The sequence below is a fragment of the Acanthochromis polyacanthus genome, chromosome 2 (assembly GCF_021347895.1).
Source record: "Acanthochromis polyacanthus isolate Apoly-LR-REF ecotype Palm Island chromosome 2, KAUST_Apoly_ChrSc, whole genome shotgun sequence".
Lineage (NCBI taxonomy): Eukaryota > Metazoa > Chordata > Actinopteri > Pomacentridae > Acanthochromis > Acanthochromis polyacanthus.
In genome coordinates this window covers 28,299,175-28,307,996 of record NC_067114.1, presented here as the reverse complement: position 1 = coordinate 28,307,996, position 8,822 = coordinate 28,299,175, and the positions used below count along the sequence as shown (strand labels likewise).

General features: G+C 38.0%; 1 protein-coding gene across 1 annotated transcript in view; it reads left to right on the top strand.

Moving 5' to 3' along the window:
- The first annotated feature begins 883 nt into the window (after nucleotides 1-883).
- znf507 (zinc finger protein 507) overlaps nucleotides 884-8,822 on the top strand; it is a 34,589-nt gene continuing 26,650 nt past the window's right edge. The window contains exon 1 of the mRNA XM_022216818.2: nucleotides 884-1,014. The gene's annotated coding sequence lies outside the window, so the exon portion shown is untranslated. The remainder of the gene's footprint in view (nucleotides 1,015-8,822) is intronic.

Sequence of the window (8,822 nt, the reverse complement as noted above, 5' to 3'; positions counted from 1 at the left end):
TATATCACTTGATGGAGGCCACCTGAGAAACAAATGTCGTTCACAAGGGTACATAAATTCTACTATCAAATCCTGCACCTCTTAATCATTTTCAGTCGTCAGTCAACCTCATTTGCATTCATTCACATTGAATGAACTCAGAGAAACTTTCTGGGGCCAAAATACCATCCGCAGGAAAATATTTTCCTGAAAATATTTGGCAGAACAATTTTTGAGTTTAAATTATGAATAAATTAAGCATAAAACCCTGGAGATATTGAATCCTTAAAATGGATTCCTAAGAAATTTTGTTTGTTATGAAAATGCAGAAACTACCAGGGTGTGAAATGATCTGAAAATCTACAAAGTCAGCCAAAGTAGTTGACACAATTAAGTTCTGGGTTTAAATTATGAATAAATAAACCCTGAACAAAATCTGAGATGGTACAGCTATACTGCTCTATGTCTGGAATGGCATAGACTGAGCTCAGATACGATCATCGAAGAAAACATCTGAAATGAAAACTGACTGGTTGGATGAATAATACCTTTAGCATCTCTAAGGCTGTGTTGGTAGTAAAACACCTTGTTGTGTTTTTAAAATTTACGTGTTTTATTTTGCTGTCTTGTGAAGCACATTGTAACTTGGATTTTGAATAGTGCTCTAAAAAAGTGTGTATGTGTGTTAGTAGAAATTAAAGCATTAAATCTTAGCATACCATATGAATCTGTAACTCGTCATTACAATGATGGTAGTTGCTGGTGTTTTAATTTGTAACATTTTCATCAAAGTGAATACATCGACGAGTCGTTTTCAGACACGTTTTACGAGCAGCACGTGAAGGCAGCAGCAGTCCATCTGTCAATCACCGGGTCGCGTTGGTCACCTGACCCAAACTCGGAGTCACGTGACTGATATTCCATCCTCGCCATTTTGCAATGTGGGAGAGAGTGAGTCCACTTTTTTATGGCTAACGGATAAAACACAGCAGTTTTATGCGTTGAGGACAAAGAGCGTCGAGCCTTTCCTCGTCAGTGAGTACATCTTTATTTAAATACAGCCCCGTGCTGCTCTGTCGCTCATTACCCGTAACGATAATTAAAACGTCCTTGTTACACTCGTGTGTGTGTGAGTGCTAGCTGTGTGTCTCCCTGTGTGTGTGTGTGTGTGTCTGAATAGCAGGCAGCAAGCTGTGAAGCTAACTGTGAAGCTAACAGCGTGTGTCCTGCTTCCTCTGGCTCACATTTCCTTTTATGATTATTCTGAGACGTGTCTTTGGTGTCAAAGCAGCTTCAGCACGTCAGCTTCCATCAGCCAGTAAATGTGACAAAGCGGTTATTCGGAGAATCTGTGAGAGTTTGGAGGCGGCGTGCAACTTCATTCTGCTGGGGAGTGAAGTGGATGAAATATTTTTAGATCCTGACATAACAGGTGCTCATCTGAGACGGGTTAAAGCACATGCCGATTTCTACAGCGAGACTAAACGGATCACTGTCAGATTCAAACGAATGAAAGTGTTTTAAATGCATTTCAGAAACTTGGTGGCCATTGGTCCGATATTGTGGACCAAATTATTCATCATCGAGTCTTACTAACACTGCTTCTCACAGAATTCATAATTTAGCTGGATGACAGCCAGGGACTATTATATGTGGTATTCCTTCCCCAAATGTTGATCCTACACGTTTTGATCTGGGCATGCAGAAGCAGAAGTGGAAGAAAGAGGAACCTGAATTGTGGTCAGAAAGTGAGAAAGAGGAAAGTGGTGGATATATGGAGATAGGCAAAGTCAACCACATGAAGTGTGACCATTTCTTTGAAGTTTACACTGTAAACAGATGCACGTGGTGTATTCAAGCCTGTGTATTGACTAGTGCAGAGGCAGACCTTATCATAAGAGTTAAGGTATCACAGCTATCAGGGTGATTGTGTGACTGCTTTCCTTTTTGTTTCTTTCTGTTACATATGAGACATTACTTTGATGGCATTGTATGATGGACAAGAATTTTAAACATTTGCAGCAAAAACACTTTGCTCAGTTACTGCACTTCTTCTAAATTCTCTAAAAAAAACAAATTAGTCTTGGATTGTTTGTGGTTTTGGTCCTTATTAGTGTCACTTCTAAAGATATTTTACCTAGCAATGTCTCTGCTCATAAAAGCTTTAATCATGTTGTATATTAATTGGTTTAAATTGAGTGATTGATGGATTGATTGATTAGCATTGATTGTACTGTAATACACATGGAGAAAGAGAGGGCAGTCGCAAGGATGAAAGGTGAAAAGGATGATGGCTGACAAAAGAAGTGAGAAGAATAAATCATGAGCAGTAACTATGAACTTTTCAGTTCCTGTTTATCTTGATATGTTTCTTACACACACAGAATTTTCTGGGAATTATTACAGAAGATTGGTCTTGTGTGAGAATTTGAAGAGGCAGACAAAATGCAAATAGAAGTGGCTTGTTCACCCTGCTTCACTGATTTTAAACACTGTTCTTTTATGTGTGGTGTGGTTTTGTGGCAGAACGTCTTTTCCTGGTCAGGTTGTGATATATAGGGAATTCAGGTAGAAAAGCACCTTCAGAGTCTTTTAACAGAGGTATTTCTGGGGGATCACATTATGATCTGTTGAACAGCACAAAGACAGATATGTCCCTTACTGAAAACACAGAAAAATATTGGAAATGAAAGTAGGCTAAGCATAAGCGTAGACCAAAAAAAAAACAAGTCTCTCAAAAAATTATTACTGTAGAGGAAATTTACAATATATAAAATTAGTAATGACCAAAATAAAAATAATTTTAAAAAAGATAAAAAGTAAATCTGTTGCTGGAAAGGATAACTATATTTTCATATTTTGAAAATAAATTACTTTGAAAGAGGAGCCTAAAAATTTGACTTGTCATTGTTATAGGTTTACTCTGGACCTCAAGAGTTTTGCGGATTGTCACCAATGGATAAGTGGATAAGATATAAATAATGTACCTAAGAGACAAAAGACGAATAAATAATCTGGTCTCAAAATTACATTTGGTTTGACAGTACCACTCCCCTAAGTCAACACCACATCCCCTACTGCCCCTGACAGGGCTGTAGAAGAGGCCACTGTAGCCTTAGAAACACAGGCCAGAGCCAGAACCGGGTCAGAATCCATAGCTCGATCTGAGCCAGAGCCCAAAGCTAGACCAAGGCCAGAACCTGTGGGAAGACCCTGGACAGGGCCCACGGCCACAACCGAGCCCACAACCTGCAACTAGACCTGGGCCAGTGCATGCAGTCAAGCCAAAGCGACAACCTGCAACTTGTAAGACCAGTGCCAGAACCCATAGCAAGACTGGTCCCACAGCCTATAGCAAGACCTAGGCCAGAGCCCATAGCGAGACTGAGGCCAGAGCACATGCTGGTGAAAGTCATCTGTCTGCTGAGGTGAAAACATTACATTATAAATTTATGCTAGGAGTTAAAAGGGCAGAGTCCATCAGATAGATCGCCCCTCTGTCTGTGGACCTCTATAAAGAGCATCTAGAAAATAGAGATGTTTCAAGAAAACTGAACAAATGAAAGCATCTCTTGAAAAACATAAAGACAAAAGGAGGTTAAGACCTGTCTGACTCAACAAGTGAATAAAAGATTGCAGCTAAAAAAACTTCAGCTGCAATTTTACAAACAGTGCCAGTGGGAGATGGAAGTGCCACCTCACATCAAACCTAAAAATGGCACTTTCAATAGATAAGAGAACTTGGACCAAAAAGAAGATTTTGTACAGGAAGTGGAGGACAGAAAATGGAAAAAGAAGTCCTGATGGAAGAGGTTCCTTCATTTCTTTAAGAGAACTAGTAGGACCAAACCTCCATTTGACTCATGATATAGATCAACCTTCAACCTCTGCTTCTCTGTACCCATGAACCTAATAGCTTTCATTACATGTAAATGTAAAGAAACATAATTATTTGTTGTAGATTTAATTGTATTATACTTAATTATAGAACACTATTCAGGGCTCCAGACTAACTTTTTTTTCGAGGAGCATAATGGCCCCCAACTTAAAATTTTAGGAGCGCAACCAGAAAATTTAGGGGCACACACCAAAATCAATTTGCAAAGTAAATATTCACATTTCCTCTCATTTTCACTGTATAAGTACTTGCACAATAAATGCAGAAACTATGTTTTCAATTCACAGTTTATTGTGCAGCAGTTGACACAACATAACAAGAAAAGCACTCAGAGAGCGCAGTACTCCACCAAGGCTGCTCAGTTGATGTATAATTTCCGACGGATGAAATCTGTAATAAAAATGACCTTGTGCTGAGTACAGGCATGTGTTATGCATGTGCATGTTATGTATTTATACCGAATCACATTTAAATTACTCTTATAAAGGTCTGTTGATCAGTTCATCAATTTTGGCAAGCCTTTGTTTTGCTAGTGTTAAAATAACCGTTTCCTCCAAGCTTTTATTTTGAAGGCGTATTTTTAATGCTACGGGCTTTTATTTTGTGACCATTTCAGCGGCACAGGAAGTGCTTCTCTAAGAAGAGGTTTCTTGACATGACAAAGACGCTGCAGAAAAGTCCGAAAATCCACGTAAAGTTGAAAGAAAATGGTTCCACGCTGTTGCTGTCTAGCAAAGGTTGTGTTGAAACTTAGCTGGAATGAGGACAAGAAAGGAGTGAAGGACAGAAAGGTGAATTTGTGTTCAAAATAAGGCTGAGCGTAAATAAAGGCCTTGTGAAACATCAGGAGCTTCACCGTCATTCGCCCCTTGCTCTCACACACACATTGGCTCGCCTTTAATGTTGGTTAAACTCGGTCATTTGCGCATGACTGTCCACTGGACTGAAGTGTGGAGCAGAAGTTTGTCGGCAACAAAAATTTTCAATAGTAATTAAAAAAAGAAATCGGCAAATTTACTGGTCGCTCATGCACGAGTAGATGAAAAATTTACTCGCACTCGCCCAAATTTGGTCACAAAATGTGACCATTTAGTCGCAGTCTGTAGCCCTGCTATTATTAATCATTACATGCACACATTTTATTTTAAGATATATTATCGTGCTATGTTAATAACATATAGTTTAATAGAATAGAACAAAATATAACTAAAAAAACAACTTTAACAGAATGTTCTTTGCATCTTTTCTTTAACAAAATTCTGAATTTGACAAGATTAATTGAAATATTAACTACAATAAAAACAGCTAGAGAGTTGCTGTTAAAAAATAATTTGTGTTTTTGCATTAGTTCCTGTTTTCATATTTGTGTGAAGGTTATATACAAACATATTTCTCACTAATCAATGAAGAAGATTGTCAGAGTTGGTGGGTTCACTGCTGGGTACTCGAAGAAGTGTAGCTCTGATTTTGAAGCTGTCTGAATGAATGAGCAGAGGCAATTAGTTAAATGTCAGACATTATTATTAGGTTATTCCTGTAAAGCTGGTAACAAGCACTGTCAATTGAGCACACTTCAAGGTTTTCTCTTATTGGTTTTTTTCCTGATACAAATATTTAGCATATGTGCAGTCATTTATACAGTCAGTGATTTAAAGGTCAAAAGGAGGAGAGCTCTTTTTTGCAAATTTCCAGTCAAATTTAACTCAAACCAGCTGCTCTCTGAAACCTAAGAACAAAAACATAGAGCTTCAGTACTGCATGGAAGTTGTACTGAAGTACTTATACTTCACTGGTGTACTGTAGATCAAGGTTGGTTGGTAGACTCAAATTCATGCCACCAGATAATGCACGAATCAACAGATTAGAGCAATTTACTCACAAAATAAGTATTGCAGTAATTTGAATTTGGTGCAAAGCACAATATAAACAGATATGATTAAGGTCTTATAATGAAAACTGTATAATACAAAACTTAAGACTGTACTTATTATCATTCAGAATCATAGTAATAATAGTTCTTTTACAAAATTGTAGCTAGAAATACATTTTTCAAAGTGTAACTTGAAGTCCTAATTCTGAAGACTCACCTCACAGTCTCACAGCTCATGTAAATCAGAGAAATGTAGCCCTTAACTTACTCATGGAGCATCAGTTTATATGGTCATAACCACTAATCATAAAATAAAATATATACAAAAACAAAAATTGCTCCTGAAACTCACAATATCTTGTTCAGGGAAAAGTGGGGACAGACTTTTTTTCAGTATCTAGCAGCCATTATTAGCATTGCTTCTCATCTCATCTTCCACATGAGTTTGTCAGCGCAACTCATAAATGTGTTTGCTATATTTTCACTTAATCTTTAACTACTTGAAGGTGAAATTTAAACAGCCAGAAATACTCATGCAACATCTTTCCCTTTTGCCATTTTGTCGTTTGCTGTATGTCTTTGAAGCAACTTGTAGTCACGCTGGTGTTCGCCTGCTGCTGCTCCCAATGAGGTTCAGAGGTTAAAATTTCAGAATGAACAGAGGCTGTTTTTCAACACCAACTACGCTGAGTACAGACTCGGAAATACGGACTCCCAAGAACGGAAGAACGCATCTTGGTTAATTTGCAATTCAAATGCCAGCATACTTGATGACATCACCATCTCAGCTCATGTACTCGATTATCTTGACCATGAAAAATGACGACGGAATGCAATCAGATCTAATCATACAGTCCTGCATATTTACTTAATAAATATAGTAAGTAAACACACACAGATGCTTGTCTTTATAAATCTGTAATGTTTTAGAGGCATTGAATTATTGACAGCTGCAGTTTGTGATGCAGTTGAACTGTCAACAGTCTTATTCTCAGTTACATCAAAACTTTTCAGAAACTGATTACTGAAAAAAAGTAAACCTTGACAAAGATGCCACATAATGCAGGGCTGTTTAATAGGACCATGTGTATTTTATCTGAACACACCTCATAAACGGGGATGGATGAAGTTTACACTTTTATTATTAACAGTACTAAAATAGTCTCCATTCTACATGCATAGCTGCTGTTTGTCCTCAGTCCTTCAGAGCTTTACAGTCTGACAGATAAACAAACATCACTCCATTTAAATATGATTACCAGAACTTTTCCTGTGCGCGCTGAATATTCTCACTAATTAATGACAGAATATTTCCTGTCAGCTGCTTTACTCAGAACCTAAACACAGATGAGCTCTTCTTCTGCCTGGCAGGTAGTAAAAGAGAAACTTTTTTTCAAGCATAAGCAGCGTCTGATTAAACAAGTCTGATGTTAGAAAAAATTGAATTCTGATTTCAACAATTCATATTCATTCATATCAGACATTTCTTTTTTTGAATATAGTTAAAAATATTTAATTTCAAAAATACTTAAATAAGCTATACATGTATTTTAATTTACTAAACATATGCCCAGATTAAAAAAAAACAAACAAAAAAACCCATTGTGCCTCTCCTCCTCCTGATTTTCTTTAGTATGACTGATCAGCCTTCAGTTTTCATTAACACCATCATGCTGGTACTGCTGCTGCTGCTGAAGGTCCTTATGGATGGAGCTGCTTATGTTCTGTCTTCAGAGTCTCCCAGCAGTCAGTGAGGATCTGGGTTTCTTCAGCTGTCTGACATAACATTCAGTGACACACAGGAGTTCTCTCAAGCTGTGCACTTGTTCATTCACAGCAGAGAGACTAGTCTGGAACTGAGGACTGTACTATGAAACCGGTTCAACATAGTCAGGCTTCATGAATGAATGGAAACATAAATGTACTGAATTGTTGCCTGATCAACTTATTTACTGTGTGATGTATGACCTGAGAGGAGTGTATCACTTCCTGTAGAAGGATTTTGCATTTTGGAACTCTAGCCCAGTGAATGTGGAGCTGCAACAATTGAATAATTAATCTATAAGTTGACAACTATCCAACTAATAGCCAACTAGGTCCGTGTACTTTACGGCCATCCGTTTTCCGGATTGATATGGGTAAACGAAAAACGGGAAACCATCCGATTTTCGATTTCCGTTTGGATGAAGGTATTTTACTGTATCAGAAGTTGGACAAATAACGATACAGGAGGATCTACCAGAACATGTTATGAGGGGAATACACATTATTTCAGCCTCATTGTCTGCACTGTCCAAGGCAAAGCGAGACACACGAAAGGGAATGATGTTTGTATTTTATTTCCCGACTTGTGTGAAATAAACCCACAGTAGAAAATCAGATATAGGCTCGTTTTCCGTTTTTTGATTTTCGATTTCCAAACGAAAAACGGGACACGGCTCGTTTTTCGTTTACCTTCATCCAAACGGAAATCGAAAATCTTATGGTTTCCCGTTTTTCGTTTACCCATATCAATCCGGAAAACGGATGGCCGTAAAGTACACGGACCCAACTATTTTGATGATATTCTATCATCATTTTCTGACAATTCCTCGATAGAGCGAGAAAGTAATTGACAGATTCTTCAATACTGAAAAAACAATTAGTTGCATCTGTAAGTGAACACATATTTGTGAATCACAGACTAGTCCTTAAGTGAGCTCCAAGAATTTTATATGCTGACAGTGTCTAATATATTGGTAAATTCAATGAATGAATGGGACCGGGCAGCGGCATACCTTACAAAGTACAGTAGTCTGATCCTTGTAGGTCTTTTTAAATCCAAACCACCGCCATATGACAGAAGTTCCCCCTCTTAGTGAGTATAAAACACCCAAAATATGTTTCTGAACTAGAGGCTAAATGCTGTGGTTTATTTCAGTATGACAGTGAAGAAACATTTTCATTTATATTCCGCTCCATAAGTCTGGATGGGATCTGTAGTGACTTTGTGTATGCACGATTCATCTGCCGTCGGGCCGCGGAGTGATGTGGGTCTCCCCCTCCCCTCACTGGGACTGCTGTGGGGTTACTGGA